The following is a 23365-nucleotide window of genomic DNA, read 5'->3' as shown; positions in this document are numbered from 1 at the left end:
AACAACTAGACAACAAAAGCTTTTCATTTTCAAAAAACTGTCGCTTTTCTCCTTACTTACGTTAGGTGTCATTTTAAGAATAAGCGTATACAGCGTTTATAGCTTTAGATACGCTAAACTTAACTGACTTAAGTAGCTTTTGCAAACTCAGAGCAGTTACGAAAATAGCATATTATTCGCAAAAAAGCATAATTTCATATGACGATGGAGCCTTCAAAAAACAGTCTAAATACTGAGTTTCAAAGAGAGAATAGTAAGTTACTTCTAAAAAATTAAAATATCTTTATATACGATTATATTTGTCTTCAAATTAAAGAGCAACACATTAAAAACAATTTTGAAAAAAGAACATGCTTGTTAGGAAGAATAAAACTTGCAAATAAGCAAGGGAACAGTTATTTTTACATGAAACCTGTTACCGTAAATCTGTAAAATAAAGTTGATAAAATGAGCTCAACTCATTCCAAACAGCTAACTTTTTTTAACAAAGGAAAATTGATTAATGCGTTTTAAACAAGTTGTCTAAACTGAATGAAACGTGCAAATCAGCAAAGGAAAACTGAAACACGTCTGGGAAACATGTTACCCATAAACCTTTTAAGTTGAATAAACAAGTAAAAGTTGCGAAGCAAGTGTTAATTTTAATGACAGGTTAAATAAGAAAAAGTTCATTTTAGGAAAAATTTAGATGCGTTAACGGCCCCTTCAAAAATTTAAAATCGCAAAAATGAATTTGTTACAAAATTTTTCTTTTGAAAAACAGTGTCAATGAGATTTGAAACTAACACTCCTAGACAGACATAGCTTTTTTGCTTTTATTTAAATATTCAGAACCTTATTTTCACTATATTATGAATAGATTTTCAAAAATTTCGCAAAAGCGGAACTTTTACAAAAAAATTCGACCCCCTTTTTTTGTAAAATTCTTTTCAGAAAATTATAACTTTATTTTTGCAGTTTTTCACAATTATTAGCATATTTTCCTAAATTTCACAAAAAAAAAAGATGTTTCACAAAAGTATGGCATAACCCCTGATCTAATTAAAAGCCCCATGTTGATTACTAAAATCTTTCTCAGAAAACTGAATTAATTATACTGAGATGAGTTCAATGTATAAACTGTTTAACATAATTTGTAATCCTATTAAAATTCATAGCTTGCCTATTAACGATAAGAAACTTTGTATTAATTCTCGGAATAATTAAACTGCTTCGCTGTATTATAAATGGATGATCCAATAATTAAATTCAAATTTGAAACTACAGATATTGTAATTAATTTATTTTCCGACAGAAACTTTTGTTTGTTAATAATTTTTCATTTGTTTCTGATTTTTTTAAATTTATTTACAGTATTTCAAAAAGAGGTAAAATATATTTAGTTAACTCCATCGTTGATTCAATGAATATAATTTAATTATATACAAAAATTTTGTCCTTCCGTTTTGAGCAAATTATGCAATAAAATTAATTATTTTATTGTACGAAGTATTACTTCAGCGTTACTATATATGAAGTAATTAATTAATAGTAGATTTAATTAATTATAATATTGAGAATACTAAAATTCCATAAAAAGTTTTTGAAATGAAATTTAAAGTCCAAGTTAAACCTAGGATAGCGCTAAAACATTTGCTATTGAATACAATTTAAAATTTTAATTAAATATGTAATTTATAAAAATTTAAATTCCAAAATTGAAATGAAATCCAAAATTCTAGATTTAAAAACAATAGAAGTTAAAGAAATAAAAATGCACAACAGGACTTTATCCTGGAGCAACCTGCATGCATTCATTCTGGAGCTTTTCTGTGTATTGGGTAATACGTGTCCCAAAGCTCTGAATGGAAAATTCACACAAGTAAATAATCATATTCAAAAGTAGAAAAGGAAAATAATCCGCTTAAAATTAATCTGCAAAATGAAATTGAAAAATATAAAGAGTTAAGAGTTAATTTCCAAATCTTAAAAAAAATAAATAAATAAATAAAAATAAAAATAAAAATTTAAAAAAACAGGATTATCTATAAATCTATTTAAAACAAGAATAAAAGTAAAACGCTAATTAAATTTAAGAAAAATGAATAATTATAAAATTTAAATAAGGATAGTATTTAGTACTAGTGGGCTGCGCCCCCTGCGCGCTAACGCTCGCCAATCCCCGAAAATTGCTACACAATCTTATATGGTTTGCTTCGCAAACCAAGCTCGCTTCGCTCGCTACTAACTTAGCTTCATTGCAAATGCACAAAATTCTAAGAATTCAAAACAATCATTCAAATTCATATAACAACTTTTTTAAAAAAAATAATTACATCTTTTTAGTAAATACTAAGTCATTAAAATAAATTTGAATTCAAATAAATGACATGCAATTCGTTAAACCTATTAGAAATGTGCTATACTAAAAAATCTTAAGATAAAATTTCTAAAACTGATATCTCTTTAAAAAGGTTAAAATTTTGGCTCAATTCACTTATTTAAATTTTTGATAGACTTAATTATTTAAGTCTATCAAAAATTTAAATAAGTGAATTGCAATGGAAAAACCTGCATAAACAAATAAATTCCAGTAAAACTAATAAATTCGTGATATAAATCAAAAATCGTCAAATAAATTGGTAATATATAAATTCGTGAAAAAAAGCGCTTTCGACAAAATACTAAAATAGAGATCAATCCACAAAGACTACTCATTTCTGCCTAGCTTATGCTCTCTCTGGTTATTTCAGTTTCCGTTTTTAAAAGCGCTATATGTCGAGCCATCTCAGCTAGATTTGGCATGTGACATTCTTAGCGACAATCATTGGTCGATTTTCTAGCGTTGCCATTCGGGGAGTTGTTATGAGGCTTTTTTTTTGTCGCCATGTAAGAGAAATATATATACAGATGAACTTAAAAAGAGAATAGATACACTAGAATACATCATCATTAACATCTGTCGGGGCCGCTGAGGCGTTATACGGTCTTTTCCCATTTATTATGAAAGTTGTTACGTTAAGGTAACATTTTCTAGTCACTGGAATTCAAATTGGAGTAAAAAAAAAAAAAAAAACTCAAATATTTTGTATTCTACATAAAGATGCATGCTACTGAAGTAAGTAATCACTGGCCTAAACTTCACGTCGCCTTTCAAGTTTCATTAGAAATTTCATTACATCTTGCAGCATAACATTTTAAAGCTTATTTGAAGAATTTGCAATTAACTTTGCAATTAGATGATCTAAAAAAACTGTTGAGATCGCGATGCATATTCTTATTTCGGATAAACCATCTTGCTCGTGTTATTTTTCGGAGAATTTTATTCTTACATCTTTTAAGTTCCTCCAGGAGTGATGGGGATCTGTTGCACTGGGCTGGTGGTGCGTGCGTTAGAATAACACAGGAATGTTAGAATGAGATTTAAAACAGTTCTATGTCAGAATTCTGACTGATTCCATGTCTGAGTTCCATGTTAGAGTTTTGAAGGAAAACTTGCAGTTTGTGACAGACTGTTTGTGCTTTATTGAAGATTGATTTGACATGATCTTTTCAATGGTGCATTCTGTTTATAGCCAGACCACGATATTTTAAGCATTCGAAATAGGGATAGTTTCGTTAAAGGGAATAATTTGATTTGATTTTGGGTGGATGGATTTTCTTTTAAGATGAATAATTTCAAATTATGATTTTTGTCCAGTCTAGATAACACTTTCCTACTTAATTAAATGATTCCTGGATTTTTTGATTTCACGATGATTCCAGTGTCAGCAGCGTGAAATGCAATGCATAATGCTGTTTAGATCCTGTGTGTTCCAAAATACACCCTATTAAATGTCTTCTTTAAATTGCAAGATGTAACATGTTTTGCTATCACAACTGCAGCCAACAAAAGAATTTTTAAAGATATTTTTGTCGCCTTTTAGGGATTATTAATATAGAATTATTCAGGATGCATCCTGTACTCGATGCGCCACCTGCCAAAGAAAAAGGATGCACTCGATGCGCCACCTGCCAAAGAAAAAACTTTAGGTAAAAAAAGGAAGTAGGTAGATTTACTTTTTCTTCATTATTGACCAAACTTGAATATTTAACCAAAGTATTCTTAATCAAGTCTTCAAGCCGGATGATTTTCAAGCCGTCTCAGAGGATCGAACCTCCGCTCTTCATAATGACAGCTCAGTACCTTAAACCACGAAGAAAAAAAAGTATAATGCGGTCTTAAAAGTAACATTATAACGGTTTAACATAGCTCTGGAGTTTTTTTAGACAGTGTATTACCAGTTTTCAAAACATAAAATCGTATCTTTACAAAATACCTAATAGTTAAAGATGCTTAAATTCTTTGACTCGATGAGCCTCGGAAGAATACAACATAAATTCTTCGAATGCTGCAGTTTTCTGAACCGTTCTTGAATTTAAGTTTAACATGACAGATCAAACAATTTAGACTAAGCAAGGCAAACAACAATTCCACCAGAAGAATTCTCCTGGTTTTGACTGCGACAATTGTTTCTAATTAAAGCCAATACTCCAGTTGCTTTCGAAATCCCAACCGAATTACATCCACATCAATTATTTGACAGGGAAAAGAGTCCCTCAGCTAGAAAAATCACAAGACAGAAGCAGGAGAAAGCGGGAAAAAAACAGGAAAAATTCATCCACTCACGTTTAATTCGTTGCTTTCTTTTCGCTCCTTACTTTTTCTTTAACGGGCCTCCAATTTACCCCCTTATAACATTTTACCCTCCCCAGTTAACCATTCGCAATCAAACAATGCCAAGGGTTAACAAAGTTCCGGTCACCGATTTTTCTGCGCTAAAGATAAAATTGAGAAAATACGGAGGCATTAAATTGTATAAAAGTATTCAAAGACAGTCTTGCTTCAAGATATATATAAATTAAAATCATATGTAAAATATTTTATATCTTCGTTGCTTCAATATTGATTTTAATAAAGCCAGAACATACATTATTCATCTCTGAATTGACGACGATCTCAAAATATTTATTTAAACATGGAGTGTGTTAACGTTGGTGTAGTTGGTGGTATACTACTGCACACTAAATTTGCATTTAAAAGTGTGAATATTGAACCTTTTTAGAATTCTTATGATAGATTTTTAATTTTTTTTCCATCCAATTTATTCAACAGTGCCCTTCATTTACTGACCTTAGCCACAGAAAATCATTCCATATTTTGAAATAATTTATAATTTATCTATCTAATTATCTTTCTAATAATTTATTAAATCATCTTTATTATATCTCATATGTCCCCAATGTTGGGAAATTTATTTTCATGCAATATAATTTTTTCAACCTGTATCCTGTCTTTCCTTCTCAACCCCTCATGCATGTTTCTTATTTCTCTTTTATATTGTCCAAAATTATTTCTCTTTCCCTACTGGTTAAACCACTTTTTTTCATGTTGTCTCTTTACTTTTCTGCAGTCATTTTGTGTTTAGATGCTATAAAGAGTCGCGTACTATATTGAACCGAAACTATAATACCATACTATATCGAACCAAAAAATTAAAACCGTACTATATCGAGCCGAAAATTTAATGTATTTGTCTAGTTAATTTTCTATTGTCATTTTGTTTTAGACGCTGAGGAAGATTCTCGTACTATATTGAACTGAAACAATAATACCGTATTATATCGAACCGAAACTATAAAACCGTACTATATCGAGCCGAAACTTTAACACATTTGTCTTGTTAATTTTCTATTGTCCTTTTGTTTTAGAAGCTGAGTAAGATTCTCGTATTATATAGAACCGAAACTATAATACCGTACCGTATCGAACTGAAACTTATTGCAACGTTTTTGCCTCGTTACTATTTTACTGTCATAAGGAAGATTCTTGTACTATGCGTCAGTTTCTGTTCATTTATTAGTGCTTTATCCACATTCGTTTGCTTAATTCATACGTTGCGTAAGACAAACCCTACGCAAAATTTTTCTATTGTCTTTAAACCGTTTAAATTTAGAACAATAAAAAAGTATAAACCATTGAGAATAGTTACGTATGTTTTTAATGTGACAGTATCTATAAATATAAAAAAATATTGTTTGTAAGGACTACTGTCTCCTGTCATGGGTTTTATAATATTTTGCTATTTTTTATAAATCATTTGTAATCTAATAAACGCAAGTAGAAATGTTATAAGCTCCGATCGCTGATTTTCTTCAGAAAGTAGCGGAGCTTCGTATGTTTCAGAATACATAAAAATATTCAGGAACTTTTCCAGTTCCCGGATTTCAGGGACTAAAATACACAAAGTCTTTGGAGACTTCTGTTTGGGAACATAGTATTGATTTAAATACATATGAAGTTTCCTTTTTTAGGATTGGGCGTTTGAAAACCCAACGTGTGGAAACTAGTGTAAATAAATGCTAGGGGAAAGTTTAGGTTGTATTGGAATTTTATAACTGCACTGAGAGCAACTTTTTTTTTCCAAGAACTTATATACCACCTGAAATAAAGTTTCTTGTCCTATTCATAAATTTAAAGCCCTTTCGCGATTTTTGAAGTATGATTTCCAGTGGAAGAAAAATGTCTCTTTTCCATTCTGCCTTTGGCAGTGTTATGTCGAAAATAAATTCGAACAAAATATCCAGAGAAAGATTTTTTTTCGATTGTTATCAATGAATTTTCTCTGCCCGAACTAAATATGAGGAGTTAGCATGCTACAAATGTCAACAAAAAAAACTGATTGAATTTATTTAACTATTCTCTTAAACTTATTTAAATTATTCCACCATTTTAAATAGTAAGGTCAAGTGGAAGAAGTAAGTAAATGGGGGAAAGGAAAGTAGGCTTACGTTAAAAAATATCATTATGAACCATTCCAATGCTTTTCTTCGTTTAAATTGAGATAATTCCTTTAATATTTTTAGAGACATTAACTGGGATTGCGTTAAGCATTTTCAGTTTTAGATACTGATAAAAAGTCTATTCTTTACAAAGTATCTGTTTACGATCAACTTATACTTCTGTCAGTTTAAGTTGCTGATGAATTTTCTTCCATTATCATAGAAAACTTGCGAAAACTATTAATTTTAGTTCAAACTAGGACATCGAAAGGACAGATCTACGTAAAAATATAAGAATAAATTTCAAAATTCTTTTTGTTATGAATTATTTTCTAAGGTGAAGTAAAGTGGGTACATGGTTAGGCTTAGCTAAGTGATGTATGATAGGGATATTTTAGTATTTGATGCTCTATATTTCATAATGAAATAGCTTGAAAATAATTTACTCATTTTATTACAGCCCTACATAGTAATTTTTCTCTGAAAACAAAATTTCTTTTACATTTTATATTTTAAAGAGAAGAATGATAGGGAGGAAATAACAATCTAACAGACATATTAAACAATTAAAAAATTACCGAAATGGTACAATTTAGTATATTTAAAAATATAGACGAGTTTTCATGCAAATTTCTGTCTTCGTATGGCAGTTTTTTCATGGAAAACCAAATTTCCTTAAAATAACTAAATTGAATAAAATTACAATTATGCTATAAATAGAGAAACATTTTAAATTATCACAATAGATTTAAATTTAGCACTCTAATTTATCTTTTCTATTACACTTTTCTCTCTTTTTAATGAAATTGTGAAAGTTCAGCAAAATATACTGCATTTGGAGAGAAATCTAATTTTGAACTCATTAATTTAATAATACGGAAAAAAATGCTTTTTTAGAACTTACTCTCTTAAATATAATCAAGGTGCATCTATTTAATAGCATTTTTATTCCTAAAACAATATTAGCATATGTTTTTTAATGAAATATATACCGATTTTAGAACTATACACTTTATCTTACTCTGAGGCAAAGTGGGTATATAAAAACATGTTCTTTTGAAATCATTACTGTAAAAAAAACAATCAAACAAAATTGATAAGTTTTTTTTCATATTTAATCAATATGAACCCAATGTACTCAAAATGCATCAAAATGTTCATTAAAATAAATTATATCCAGAGAAAAAATAAGTTTGATTTTCAAAAAAAAAAAAAAAAAAAACTTAATTTTATACCTACTTACTCCACCTGACCCTATTTTTCTTAAATTCGATATCAGGTATTCTATCGAATACTTATGTATTTCATGGAATACTAAAACCTATTCAGCAAAGAATGAAGCGATTTAACATTTCACGTAAGCATTCTATAGAATGTTAAAAAACAAACTAGCTGTGTATAAAATACATCAAGCATTTTATAAAACGCCATATGTATTCTATGGAATACCGGTAATTTATATATCGCCGTTAACATATCAAATAGGCTTCCTCTATGGCATTTGTTCATTATTCATATTATGCATTATTTGTAGTCTTGAATTCGTATCTTTAAAATAACGGCTTCACACTGATTTGTTTTTCTACATCGCTTAAGAAGCATTTGACATTCTATGCAATGCCTATATAAAATGCTTAAAAATTCGCATATTTCAATCTTTGCTTGAACCATCAAGGAATATCTATGTATTTTATATATTATGTGCATTCTAAAATGCATTTTTATTCCATGAATAATATGTATTCTAAAAAAATCTATGTATTCTATTAAGTCTATCTATTCTAAAATTTCTATGCATTCTAACCTGCCTATATATTCTAAAATGTCTATGTATTCTGAAGAATGTCGTTGTTTTATACATTCCAACTACTTATAGGCATAAGACACTAACAAAACAAATACTTATGTTGGTGTTGTGACATGGTAAAAAAAAAGATACAACACGTTTTATGAAAATGTTATCTAACGATGGAAAAATTTTAAAATATAAAGCTTTAACATTTAGATAAAAAGTTCATAAATCTTTATATATTTAGTTTAATACAGTAATATATTTAGTTTGAAAGAATATATCCTAGTAGCAGAATACTGATTTACAACTAAATTTATAAGTAGCAGTTTTTGCGTAATTAACCAGTTAATTTATAATAGTGAGCCCAAAAACTTTAATACTTGTAGTTTATAAATAAATATTTTCTTTCCGCCAATAATGGATATAAAAAGAACTATTTACAAAACAAAATACTACTAAACTATATAAATACTATATTTGCTTCAATATCCTGCAATGATCTCTAAATAATATTAAGAAATATCATTTCCAGCCTGCTGATATAAATAATATTTTATCAAAAACTTTTCGGAGTTGCTTAATATTTTTTTTCCTTCTTTTTATAATCGTTGAGCAAATAAGAACTTTTTAAAACTTAAAAATAAATAAAAAAATCTTTACCCTACTTTCCACATCTAGTAATTTAAATGAAAATTCGTTTTTCAAATATATTGTACGGTGAAAGGCTCTGATATATGATTAAAGAGGAATGTTGGCGACGCCAATTAATTCCATTTCGAAGAGTTTTAAAGGAAAGCTGCCAAAACGTATGAACTTTTCACATGAAATGGTATAATTATATTATTTAATTTGCATTAAAATCTGTTTTGAAATAAAAGTGCATTTAGAATTAACAAGTACTTACTCGAAAACTTAGCCTTGTTTTATTTTCATAACAAGCGATTTTTACATAAAAAATTTTTTTTAATTATATAAAAATTAAAAAGTACGAGAGAAGAACAAAATAAGAAAATAAATAAAATAATATATATATATATATATATACCGTTGAAGGAACACCTACATNATATATATATATATATAAAGTGCATTAAGCAGACACCATAGTTAGACATATCAGTGATTAGCAGCTTTAAAACGCTTAAAAACATCAGTTAGGACCATTTTCCCTTTGTTACAATTGAAAAATATTTAAGGAAAATAAATAATTCACAGTTAAGAAACTCCTAATAACAATTAAATAAACTGTTATTTTAAATAAACTGAGAAACGTAAATTGTCAATTACTCTTCTATTTGGTAAAAGGAATCGGCAATCAAAGTTTAATATTGCCAAATAAATGGTAAAAAATATATTGTTATGGAAACGTGGTAATTTGAACATGTTATAAAAAGGGAGGGTAGAGCATGGTATAAAAACCATTTATTCGGTTAAATTTACTTAGTGGTTTTGTATTTTTACTTAACGAATGGAATTAAGAACTATACTTTAGAACAACGTTTCCCAAACTTATGACTTTTGTGTACCCTTTCTAAATTTTTCGTAACACTGTGTACCACTAATAACAAACTAAATGTATTTTTTACTATAAAAAAATTGCGCAATAGTCAAAATCACGACTGACTATTGCCACCACTAATTATTTTAACTGTTAACTCTGCAAAAAATAGCCAATAGAAAAATACGTAATCGCAAATTTTCATGGCTAGTTTTGTTTTCAAATAACATGTTTTTGAAATTTTCATTTATTCAAAGATATTTCGCGTAAGAACATGTACCCCGGCTAATCATTTGTTGTAAGATATTTCGCGTAAGAACGTGTACCCCCGCTAAACTGTTCCCGTACCCCCGGGGGTACACGTACCACACTTTGGGAAACACTGCTTTAGAAAACCTGAATTTCCGGTAAACCGTTTACCATAAAGAACGGAGAAATTACCAAATAAATGGTTTAAGTATCGTATATATTTTGTTTTCATAACCTGAAATTAATAATTTTTTCTCTACTAAAAATTTCTTTACCATGTAAAATTTTGCCAGAATTTTTTCCTCCGGGTGGTTTCCATTTTTCTATATTTCTAAGTTATAAAAAAGCTATCTAAGTTATAAACTTATTCCCACAATCAGAATTATTTTATTCGTTTAATTTTTTCTTAAATTCAAGCTTTTTTCGATAAGTATAAAACAATAAATAACTTCTCAGACAATTAGTTAGCGGGTAAGATTTCATAAAAAAAATTTTTTTAATAGTAAAGTAGATGCCCCGGAAATAAATCTGAAGAAAATTTCATTGGTTCATTTTTTATGCTTCATGAGCTTTTCCAATTCATTAAGTAACACACAAATTTGATTAAAATATTTTTTTTTCAAAATGCGTGATTAGATTTGAGGCTTAAAAGACTAATCTTCATTATTATGTAACAAAATTTCCTTTTTCCTTTTTGTTCTAATTAAATTCACAGACGATTAAGCACAAAAAAGTACTATTTATTCTTCTATAACCATAAATAAAGAGTTTTACACGCAAAAATGTAATAAAGAAATTTTAAGTGAAAAAAAATTCTTCTTGTAAAGTACAAAAAATTAATAATTATTTTTTAGAAAAAACTGTATTAAATTACCAGATAATTTACTTAAAATACTCACATAAATCGATGGCATGGTTTATTAATTTTTGTTTCTAATTTTCATTTACGTAAATATTTTTAATTTTATATATTTTCAGAGTTCAAAATAAAGTGAATGTCATTCAACGATTATAAAATTGAAAACTTATAATGAAGTATATGAAATGCAATATTTGTAATGCAATATATCAATATGAGTGTTACATGTATCAAACTAACATGTAACACTTCAGATATTATGGCAAAAAATTTATAAAATATGTATTATATATATTTAATATAACATCTCTGAAATGATAAATGCTAAAAAATGGTTTCAAGAATATTACAGAAACATTTTAAACTGTCGAGGTGCAATTAAAAAAACATAAATACATACGTATACTTTATAAAAATAGTACACATTTTTGTATGTTTAATAGCAGATGAATGCTTATGGTTTTAAAAGCCCCAGGACAACAACATTAAAAGTATTTCTCTGAAATTCCATTACAAACCAATTAATGCTTGATAATCCTATCGCTTTTGAAAATTATAACTGCTATTGATTTGTAAACTATGTTGCATTAATTATAAAAAGTAATTATTACAAATACGTTAAATTTGAAAAATGTATAAACTTACAATTCACGAAACATGCTGTTTTTGGGAATTCTAGTTTTTAGCGGCTACGTTTGATTTTCCATTTCTCCAATACGTATTTTTTGTCTAATCCATCGATAATATGTTCACCAACTTATCAGTGTCTTATAAAATTAGAAGTTCGTTCACTGGCTCAAAATTGGTTTAAACAAATTGTCTTAAGATGCAAGAAGTTGATGTATATTGGAACAGTTCGCAATTTAAATTTTAAACGGTTGACAGATTTTTATTTTTAAACTGCCTGTGTCGGTTAACCCTTTCCCTCTCACTTCCATCAAAATCATGAGGTGAGCTTTCGTTTTCTATTTCTTGTGCCCGTGATATTTCCGGCTCGAGGGTTCAAAAATAATGCACCAATAAGTTTTGATTATATGTACCGGGATTTTTTTAAATTTCTTGTTTTTCTTGTTAAAGGGCTGCATCAGGATATTTTTATTGTAATTGGATATAGTTTATTTTACATTAGATGTCAGCACTATCCAAATATACATATTTGTGTAAGGATTTCGTACTCTCAGCTTATCCTTTTATGCTCTTTATGAATACACGTGGTTTGTGCTCAGTGATAAAATATTTTTTTATTACTGTCGAGTCAGAGTTACATGGACATATGGAGTATATATGGAGTTTTAAATTTCAAGCTAAACAAATTACAAAAATCAAAAATTAATACATTTATTCTACATACACCTTTTTTATATAATTATTTTGAATAAAAAATTGGCATTTGTATGACTGTTTTCTTGAGAAATAATAATAATTTTAAAATGATATCCAAGAATAATGTATTAACTTCTCGTCTAGCTTCTACTGTATCATGCAGTTTAGTCTTTCAGTACAGAAGACGAAGATGATAGTAGTTGAGACAATTTCAACAATTTAGCAACATACAAATCACCTTCAGCGTTTAAAAACAACTACATAAACACTGTACACTGTAAGATATACCAAATAAAAAGTACCAACACTTAGTGTGCCGGTACTTCCTAACGTAAAATCCATTTTTACAGGCACAACGGGAAAAAAATCTGATAAACCGTAATTTTTACAGTGATAATTACTGTAAAATCACTGAATCACTTTAATTAAATAAATATTACTGCAAAAATTACGGTATAATATCTTACAGTAAAAATGTATTTTACGGTAAAATAAATTATATGGTTCATGCACCAAAAGTGCCGCTACTTTATACTGTAATTTGATCCGGGAATTTTCATAGCATACATTGTATAAATTTTTCGAACATGCTTAACCATATGACAGTTCAAATTTCAGAAACCTTTAATATGGTGAAAAGTTAAACCCAATAATCATACTTCTTTAGCTTGATTACACAAATTAACTCTAAAATAAAAAAAAATTAAAAAAACACGTTACAGCTTAACACCTTATCTAGGTTGCAGCAGCCGGCCAGGTAGCCAAGCAGTTAGCGCAGCTGACTGCGAAGCCAATGGCTGCGGGTTCGAATCCCGCTCTGGACATGGATGTTTCTCTCTTGTGTTGTCCTCTGTTGTGTGTGATGTGTGAATGTGGCCCACCCTATGAACGGGTTTGTGGCAGTGTGACGTGGATAATGTTGCTCGCCTCCGTGACTTTGGTTTACAGGTGCCCACTGGGTAACGTAAAATGAGTAACAATTCCGGCATCTTCTTAGGCGAAGAATAAAGTTCAGTGCCTGCCATTCGGAAAAAAAATAGGTTGCAGCAAATCTATATAATATCATGGTTCAAAGATATGGATATTATTCAAAGTTAAACTCATTTTTGTTATAAAAAAATTATTGATTTTGAACTTTCAACTTTAGTAAATAAACAAAATACAAAGAAGCAGTACTAATAGTTTTGAAAACAAATTGCAAAGGCAAAAAACTAATACCAGTATTTTTTTTTCTTCAACACCAATAACAACGTGTTTGTGGACCAACGTATTTTATATAAGAAAACATAAAATAAATGATGAACTTCTGGTTTAACTTCCACCATCTTATCTTGCAGTTAATTCTTTCAACACAGAAAGCGACGATGATAGATGTGACAGAATTACCGAATCCGTTTCCTTTTGAAAACAATTCAAAAACGGCAACTCCGGTTTCCGTATTTTTACAGCAAAGAAAAATCTCTTTTATAAAAATACAAATGGTAGTGGGATATATTCTATTTTGTTGGGGACACAGAATATTCTCCATTTATCATTCTAACAGAAGAGAGAGATGAAGAAAAAAAAAAGTTTTTAAACGGGTAAGCTGAGAACACAGGGGGTGGTGATATCAAAAGTTCAGAAATGAGTAATGCAAACAAATAAATAACTAAACACATCAACGTCCGAATAAAAAAAGAAAAGTTCTAGAAAATTTATAGAGTTGGTGTTGGGTGGGGAAAGTGGCGTAAAAGCATTAGTTTTTAACTTCGTTAATCAGCTTTTAAGCGGAGAAAATGTTCAAAACTTTTCTGCCAGGATGGCCCAGGCATTTAGCTAATGGATGAAGCTACTGGATGCAAAAATTATTCTGAATTAATCTACAGCGTAAGCCTTGACTCGTTGCTGGAGAATTATGATTAATTTTGTTCCAGCCTTGTTTTGTCACATTAAGAAAGCTGTGCACAGTAATGTTTTCAGTTCTAAAAATACCCGTTTAGGCGAGATTTAAGAATAGTTTTACCAATGAACTAATGCATATTTGCAAGCTATTTTTAAAGGGCGGTTATACCACATCACTAATGCTAAAAGGTTTTAGAGTCCTTCTCAAGAATAGTAAAAGTAATAATAATAATAATAAGATAAACCAATATCACTTTTTAGAAAAATGCATTCAATATTGAACCATTACATTTGGATAGTAAACCTTAAAAGAAACTTAATAAAGTATTAAATTGAGCTATACTTGATTTCTGGTATAATACTATCTTGTAATTAAATACAAGAAAGAAATAGTTTGCAGGATAATATGGTTACATTTAGCACCGTAATAAGGTTTAATAAGTTAGCGGCAAATTAAAAAAAATAGTTTTGTTCAAAGCTATTTAATATTCCTTATGGTGTGTCTTCAAAAGGAATCTATATAAAATTTTCAAAAATGTATGATAGAAAGATGAAGGAAAATAATAAGTATAAAGAATATATGTTGAAAGTAAGAAGAAAAATTATTGATTGAACAAGGAATAATTAAACTTAATTAATTGAACCAGATTGAGAAAACTAGGAATTTATGATTGAAAGACTGAGTGACATAGAGAAATTGATTGACTAGATGCATGAGTTTTGCCATTTAATTTAATGGCTCAAAATTTGGATGCGGTTTTACTGCTCTAAATAAAAGTTAGGAATTTTTTCTTTACCTACTTAGAAAGTTCTTATTTATGAAAGTCTCAAAATGCCTTATTTAAAAATTGAAGGAACAAGGACAAAATGATAAAGGAAAAGAAGAAAGAAGGAAAAGAAAGGTCACTAGCATAACATGCAGCTATTAACAGCAGATTTTCTCTTAAATGCTTTTTTTTCTCTCTTTTTTTCTATAAATTAAGTGTACATGTGTATATTTTTGCTCCTTAACGAAACTTTGCTGTTATGAGAAAGTTTTACTTTTTTAAAAATAATTTTTTTAAACTTACGACTGTAATGCTATTTAATATAAAAATGCTAGCTTATTTTTCTTTTAGAAAACATTTTTCATAATTTTATTATTTACAAGATTTCGCAGATTTTTTGTAGCATCTGCTATGATAAAGAAAATTATAATGTAGATTATTGATTGCTATAAAGTACCGTTAAAAGTCACATTCTATACAGTGTGTCAAGAAAATATTGAACAATTAAATATTTTTCAAATTTGAGGGATTAAATCATGATCCTAATTAAAGAAATCATTCATTATTCTATAGTATTTTTATGCGAGATTAAATTTTCTCATAATTAACAGAATTTAAATTTTTATTAGATTCTCGAAAATGAAAAGTTCATCAACGTTTAATCAATAAAAACTTTAAAAATTTCATTATTCTAGCTTTTATTATGCAAGATATTTTATATTTGAAATTTTTATCTAATGAAATAGGAAACAATGTAATTTGGGATAATTTTAACAAGTAGAACTAATAATTACCTCTGCTAAGGTTTTAGAAACTAACTAAGAAGAAAGTAAAATTTTAATTAAAAATTCGTCGTTGAAAATAGAATTTAAGTCGGTCTCATTTATTATTCTGATAGAATTCAGTTATTCTCATGATTAGATTTAAGTTTGTCTCATTCGTTATTTATTATTCTGAGCACAGTAATAATCAATTTAGCTTTCCGAAATTTTTATTTTTTATTATATTTCCTTTTGTTAAAAATAATGTATATCGATGCATGTTATGCATATTTAATTATGTACTTCGCAAAATGTTTATTTCAAAATTAAATAATATTTTTTATTCAAAATTGGCAAACTTATATAATTTTGTTTAAATACACATTTAATTAAATTATTCTAATTAAATAAGAATAAATTATAAAAAGTTTGTTGTTCACTAGATTTTCTTTTTCTTTGAAAGTAACATTAACAATCACATAGTAATTTTAAAATGCTTCTGATCATATAATATTAAAATACGTAGCTTATCACATGAAACTATTTTAATTTTCAAGTAAATTCATCAAAACGAAGTGTGTCTGTAATAAAATTAAATGATAGATAAATATTCTCTTTTATTTCAGACACGTAATGAAATTTTGATTACAGACGAGATTTATCGTCTTATACATTAGCGCAAAATTTAAAAAAATTGCTATCGCTGCACTTTTCTTAAAAAAATAACTTTTCATTAATTTTATTTTTTTATCTATCTTACTTTACTAAAAAGGCGAAAATTTTGTATGGAGAGTTATTTAAATTAACCGATTTTTTTTTAAAATTATTAAACAATAGAATAAATGAGCAAGCGATACATAAAAATGTTGCGTAAAATATTTTATTATTCACTTATTTATTCATTTTTACCGTGCAATGCTTATTTTTATTTATTTTTACCATGTTGTGCATATTGAAAATTTTGAAAGTTATTAATAGAAAATACAAAAAATAAATTCATAGCAAATGCACACTCTTTCTCTCGCGCTTAAAAGAAAAATTATTGTTTGTTGGAAACTTTCGCAAGCATCCATAGAAAGTAAAGTAAATTTTTGTTTCAGAAATCGTAAGAAACTTGTACTGCTAAAGCGTTGTTTCGTATCATGTACTTTTTATTTCTTTTGAGAAGTGGATGATTTTTGTGAATTGTTTATTTATTTATTTGGTCTATTTCTTTTTTTTTTCTCTCTCTTTTCTTAGAAATTGAGAAAAATCTACACATAAATTTGTGAATTTCTGAGCACAAAAACCAATGGTATGTTTAGACTTTTCGCAATTTTTGTGATATTGAGAAAAATCTTCTCATAATTTCGAGAATGTGTGAAAATAAAATTCTATTTCTTTCGAGAAGTGAATGACTTGTGTGAATTCTGTATTTTTTTTTTTTTTTGGGGGGGGGGGGTATTTCCTTTTTTTCTTTTTTCCTAAAAATTGAGAAAAATCTATGCATAAATTTGTGAATTTCAGAACACAAAAACCAATGGTATGTTCAGATTTTTCGGACTTTTTGCGATATTGAGAAAAATCTTCTCATAATTTTGAGAATGTGTGAAAATAAAATGCTCTTTCTTTTGAGAAGTGAATGATTTTTGTTAATTGTGTATTTATTTATATATTTTTTTGGTCCATTTCTTTTTTTCTCCCTCTTCTTAGAAATTGAGAAAAATCTACGCATAAATTCGTAAATTTCTAAACACAAAAACCAATGGTATGTTCAGATTTTTCGCAATTTTTGTGATATTGAGAAAAATCTTCTCATAATTTTGAGAATGTGTGAAAATAAAGCTCTCTTTTTATAAAAAAAATTAAAAACCGTGTCTTCCAAGTAGTTATAATTTTAAAATTATGAAGTAAAATCACCATAGAATCCATGTTTAAAGGAAATTCTGCGAAGTGTCCGTTTTACTTATAAAATATTTTGGGAAGCGTTTATTTCTATGATAAAAATTTTAGTGAAGAGTTAGCTTTAACGATAAAATCTTTCGTAAATAGTCCTCTCGCTTTAAAAATAAAATAAAAAATAGTGAAGGGTTTGTTAACGAACGAAAATTTCACCTAAAATTTTTACCTAAATTAAAAATCGCCTAAATATTGTGTCTTTATTTTTTTAATTATTTTAAGAGAAAATTGAACAAACTTCATTGAAATTTTTTAAATCAATGAAACCATAAGTATATGAAAATGAAAACTAAATGTTGATTTAAATGCTCTCACCTAATTGCCAAGTAATATTTGGAATACTATTTCGCAATTAAGTGAGACATAACAACAGATCGGTCTATACAAAGTTTTATATGCTCGCAACTGAATGCAACTTTAATTGCAACACTTTTCTAAGGAATAAGAGTCATATTTATTCACTGAAATGGATGAATGAATAAGTAAACGGGATTTATAGTAAACAAATTAAAATAAAAAATTATAAATCTAACTCTTTGATGGAGATATAGAACATCAATAATAGATGGCAGCACGATTTATGATGACATTATTTATTTAAATAACTTTGAGGGGTGAGAAGGAAATAATGAAATTTATAATTTTTTTCCAATAAAAATTTGATATTGGGAAAAAATACTTAAATTTGTAACTTGTAAATTTAAAATTGCCACTTTTTGTTCTTAATTTATATAAGGGCTGTATACAAATCTCAGAAGCTCACGTACGAGCAAATAAAAATATCGCTTATAATTATTACTTACAGATTATACTTACAAATTATTTTAGTTAAGACAACTTTTATTTTTTGAAATTTTTGTATTTTTAAAATGTTGTGGTTGAAAAGAGCCATTCATCATGATCATTGCTTTTATTGTGATTTATCTACGGAAGATTTTAATATTTTAGAAGGATAGAAGAATATTGTAGTGCTGCCATCTATCAACATTATTTAATAGCTCAAAGAAAATCAAACTTTAAATGGACAACAATTCTCATAATAATTTCGACTAAAAGTATTCTCTTATGATCTTTAAACAATATCTAGTATACTCCTTATAGTAAGTGGCAGACTCCCACGTAGTGCGTAACTCCCAGTTTTTTCCTTATAATAAGAATTTGAATAGAAAAAAAAAGTACATAATGTAAATAAGCATAATACGCATGATTTAAAGAGCTGCTTTTTTCTCTTCAGAATTTCTCTTAGGCTTATTGATGCAGCCACAAACAAGAAACTAACAGAATAATTTTCATTCATTTATTTACTTCAGCTAATCATTTATCAATGTAACCATTAACTGTTCCTTAATTCCATAATTTAATTCAGCTAAGCTCGGAAGAAAAAGTTTCTTTCGTATAAATAATACCTTTGCGAGGCTAGATTTTTTTTCACTTAATTTGCATCAACACATATAATTAATTAAAACTAAGTAAAGATAACAACCTCTTATCTATCATTGAAAAATATTAAAATAGTTTCACCTAAAATCAAATGTTTCTATCGATCTATTTCGAATTTTATGTCTTATGCCTTTGATCAGTAAAGTTTTTAATCAAGTATTTATCTGTAATTTCATTAATTATTTATTTTAAACATACCTTTTAAATCCATTACTCATTGTATCTCATTCATAAGATTGTACAAAAGTGAGGTAGGAATTACAGAGTTTCCTATCCTTTTCGGCCGCGTGATGAAGTATTCAATTTAAAATATTAAACTTATGTTGTTTTAACGATATTTTTTAAATTATTTTTTAAACTTATTTTCTGTTTGGGTCCATAAAAAGAGCTAAATAATAATTAAATATGTTCATGATCAAATCTCGAAAAGCTGTTTCAAAGAAACTGAGAAAAGTGACTCTGCGACAGTATTCGTAAATTTTCATGGAGTTAATTACCGCTCTTTCAGAATATAGTGAATAGTCACGTGCTAAATAAGATTTTTGCATTTTGACCAAACATTTTTAATGCAAACATTCAGTTTGAAAGCAAACATCAAGCATACAAGTTTAATTAATAAAATTTTACTTCGCTTATTTCACTGAAAGTCAGAAGCATGAATGTTAAAAGATATTATTGCATAATCTAAAGGTCATTTACATTTTTCTTAACAAATTTAAAATATTTACAGTTTAAATTACTAAGTAAATTAATGCACTGAAATTGCAAAACTTAACAGGAAAAAGAAAAGCGCATTCAGAATCATATACAAAGTTAATATTTGGCTCATAGCGTATGTATTTGTATCTCTTACTACATTTTAATTTTTAATATTAAGCACAGCATTCATTTCGTCATATTTAATTTTATAGACTTTAAAATAACTAAATTATAATCAATTGTCTTTATCGTAACTTAAATATCCCCAAAGAAAATAAATATACATAGTAAGTTCTTCAGAATTTTCCATTTATTCTAAACTTGGTTAGTCCACTGTTACAACATCCATGACCTAACTACTAAATCAAAATGACTTACGTTGTTTGAAGCGGACCTTAGCCGTGGGCGGTTGCCTGACCAACGGCCTAACCGATATTGCTTTCCTATTAGTATATATTCCATTGTCCAGTTGCTTGACCCGCACAACGCTATGTACACTTTTCCTTTGATGGTGACCATGCTTGTTGTGACTCACAACACTGCTTGACCGTTGGAAATGCAAACCCACCGGGCAATTTCCCATCACAAATATCTTCTAAACACCACAAACTCATCATGAGCCAGACGATAAATTCATAAATCGAGCTGATGGCTCCAATAGGGTTGACGCCTACATCATCCTCATATGAAGATTCCAGAGAGAGAATTACGATCAACAGCGCCACTCCTGTGGGGAGTTTTGTTTGTGAACGATTGTTTATTTATTTATTTTTCATCCTCTTGCTCTTCTACCATCCCTCAAACCCTCATCTTCCGAAAACTGTCCTTAATGGCAGGATAGGCCCTGCGCTTCAGCAATTGAATTAATTGTCAGAGGAGTAGGGTTTGCCCAGCCCATAGATCAAAAGAACGTTTTGGGGAAGTACTAATGGATACACTTGGTGATGAGTGGTAGTGTTTTGTGAGATGGGGCAGTTTGTGTGTGTGTTTTGGAGGATATGTGCTTTTTGTACTTGGGTTGACGCAATTATTTTTGATGACGGGGCAAACAGGAAAATACAATTAAAGGAATGAACAAATCAACAATGTCCATTATCGCCAGAGAAGAACACGGTGGTTGAAATGTTACACTTTTTTTGGTATATTAAATATATTAAACTTCAACATTTAATCTACCACATTAATGCATACTCTCCAATTACTACGAAATTTTAAGACTTTATTGAACAATTACTATAACTTAAAACTATAATAATAGAAACAAACAATACTAGGAAGGCCAGGGAGCCAAATGTTATTGGCAAATACCGTTAAATAATAAATAAATAATTGTCTAATGAATAAAACAGTTTTCATTCATTTTATGCTGATGCGAGTAGGGGGTGTTTTGATCTTGTTCATCAATGACCATACCTTAAAAAATTTCTGTTTAATGAATTCATATTAAATATACCAAACACTTAAATAGTGTTTTAGTTGTTACTGATAATATTTGAAACTGTGTTAAGTCTGCGTTATTTAACCACAATGTTACTTAACCACATATTATATTCACAATGGTTGTATGAATAGACTGCACTATAAGAAATTCCTGATCAAATTAGGTAAAAAGTGCAGGCACCCTGTCGGCAGCATCAGTAAAATTCATTGGCAGTGTAAAAGGAAAAAAAGCGAGACGTAATAAAGAAATCCAAATCAAAAAGTTAACAAATGTGTCCCTTTTTTTTTCTTTTCTTTTTATTTTACACCATAACACATTTCTCTTTTTTCACTTATTTTTTTCAAACAGAAAAAAAAAAATACTTTCTTTATCCCGAAATTCGTAACCAGTGATGCATGCTCCGAATAGTTTAAACGAATTAATCTATATTAATTAATCAATTAATTAACTAAGTAATAATAATCAATTAATAAATAATCATTATTAATCAATCTTTATTAATTCATTAATTAATATTTATTATTAATTATTAATTAATCTCAAATCTTTACAGACGTCAGCAACTTTAACAATTCAGAATATGCTGCTTTAATTGTAAATTTCAAAGAAACCCTTAATGAAAAACACTATTTAGGTTAAATAAAATCAAGCACTCTTAGAAAGCAGGACAGAAATATTAAATTAGCTTTACTAAAAATAAATGTATAATTGTTCGTGGAAAATGCATTCTTTTAAATTAGAAGAAATAAAAGAATTTCTCCTATTTCCAATTACACAGTACAAAATTGTTCATTTATTTTAATTGAGCATTACATAAACTTCATAAATAAATAAAAACTATAAAACGAGTTCAGTTTAATTCCCAACGAGATGTAGAGAAATTTTAAATGAACATAACCTATTAAATAATAATCAAACACAACCGTTGACAATAATATTTAATAAACAAAAATTAAACAGATAATTAATTTATGCTAATATAATAAAATGCTAATTTTAACCGAATCCAAAGCAACACATTTAAAATATTGAAAAGGAATGGTTGGTTAATGCGGTTTTAAATTAAATGTATTTAATTGATGAAGAAGATGAAAATTTGATCATCTTTTTATCTGAGTTTGGGCTTTAATGGAGTCAAAACGTCTGCTTTCAGATCTTAACGCCCATCGTTGCTATGGTGACGATCAGAAATCTATCTAAGATCATGGTAGTGCTGAGATAATTGACATATTAATTTGGCGGATAAATTAAAGGCCGGAACGCTGTAAAAGAAATGAAAAGAGCGCCGAATGATTTTATGGTCTTCCTTTAAAGTCGTTACGAGTTCTCTATATTTAACTTGTGATAGAAGGGCTTCCTGTAGGATTCAGAGAATATTTAACGCGAAAAAAAAATGTAAGGTTATTGCTAAATGTAAAATCTTAGATTCATTCCTTAAGAGTATTAGAAATTTCAGAATTATTCCTAAAATCACCATAATTAAGTACTAAATGACTACATCAATAAGAAACTGGAGTCATAGTACACAAAGAAAACAATTTTGGTAAAATTACAGTACTGTTTCGTAATAACATTTCCGGTAAAACAAAATCATCATTCCGATGATAAAAACAGCATATATGGTATATATATGAACCATTCATTTAGTAATTTTTCCGTTCATATGGTAACGATTAACCGGGAATTCTGGTTTTTTAAAATTATAGTTCTTATTACCAAACATTTAGAAAAAATACAAAACTGAAAAGTAAATTTAACCGAATAAATGGACTTCATGCCATGAAAGAAATCATAATAAAATTACCAAATATTGTCACGTTTACCAAAATTTTATTTATTAAACTTACATTATTTATTAAATTTTAATTTATTACATTATTTTATTGTTTTTCATTCATTAAATTTTATTTTTACCA

The 23365-nt window shown here is 28.1% G+C and overlaps 1 protein-coding gene across 8 annotated transcripts in view; it reads right to left on the bottom strand.

The window, feature by feature from the left end:
• Window positions 1–23365, bottom strand: part of LOC107447376 (coiled-coil domain-containing protein AGAP005037) — a 679334-nt gene that overhangs the window by 356884 nt on the left and 299085 nt on the right. The gene's annotated exons all lie outside the window — the stretch shown is intronic.

Source organism: Parasteatoda tepidariorum, chromosome 8 (assembly GCF_043381705.1).
Source record: "Parasteatoda tepidariorum isolate YZ-2023 chromosome 8, CAS_Ptep_4.0, whole genome shotgun sequence".
Lineage (NCBI taxonomy): Eukaryota > Metazoa > Arthropoda > Arachnida > Araneae > Theridiidae > Parasteatoda > Parasteatoda tepidariorum.
Note: the sequence above shows the minus strand (reverse complement) of the source record. Positions and strands in the feature narration are given on the sequence as shown.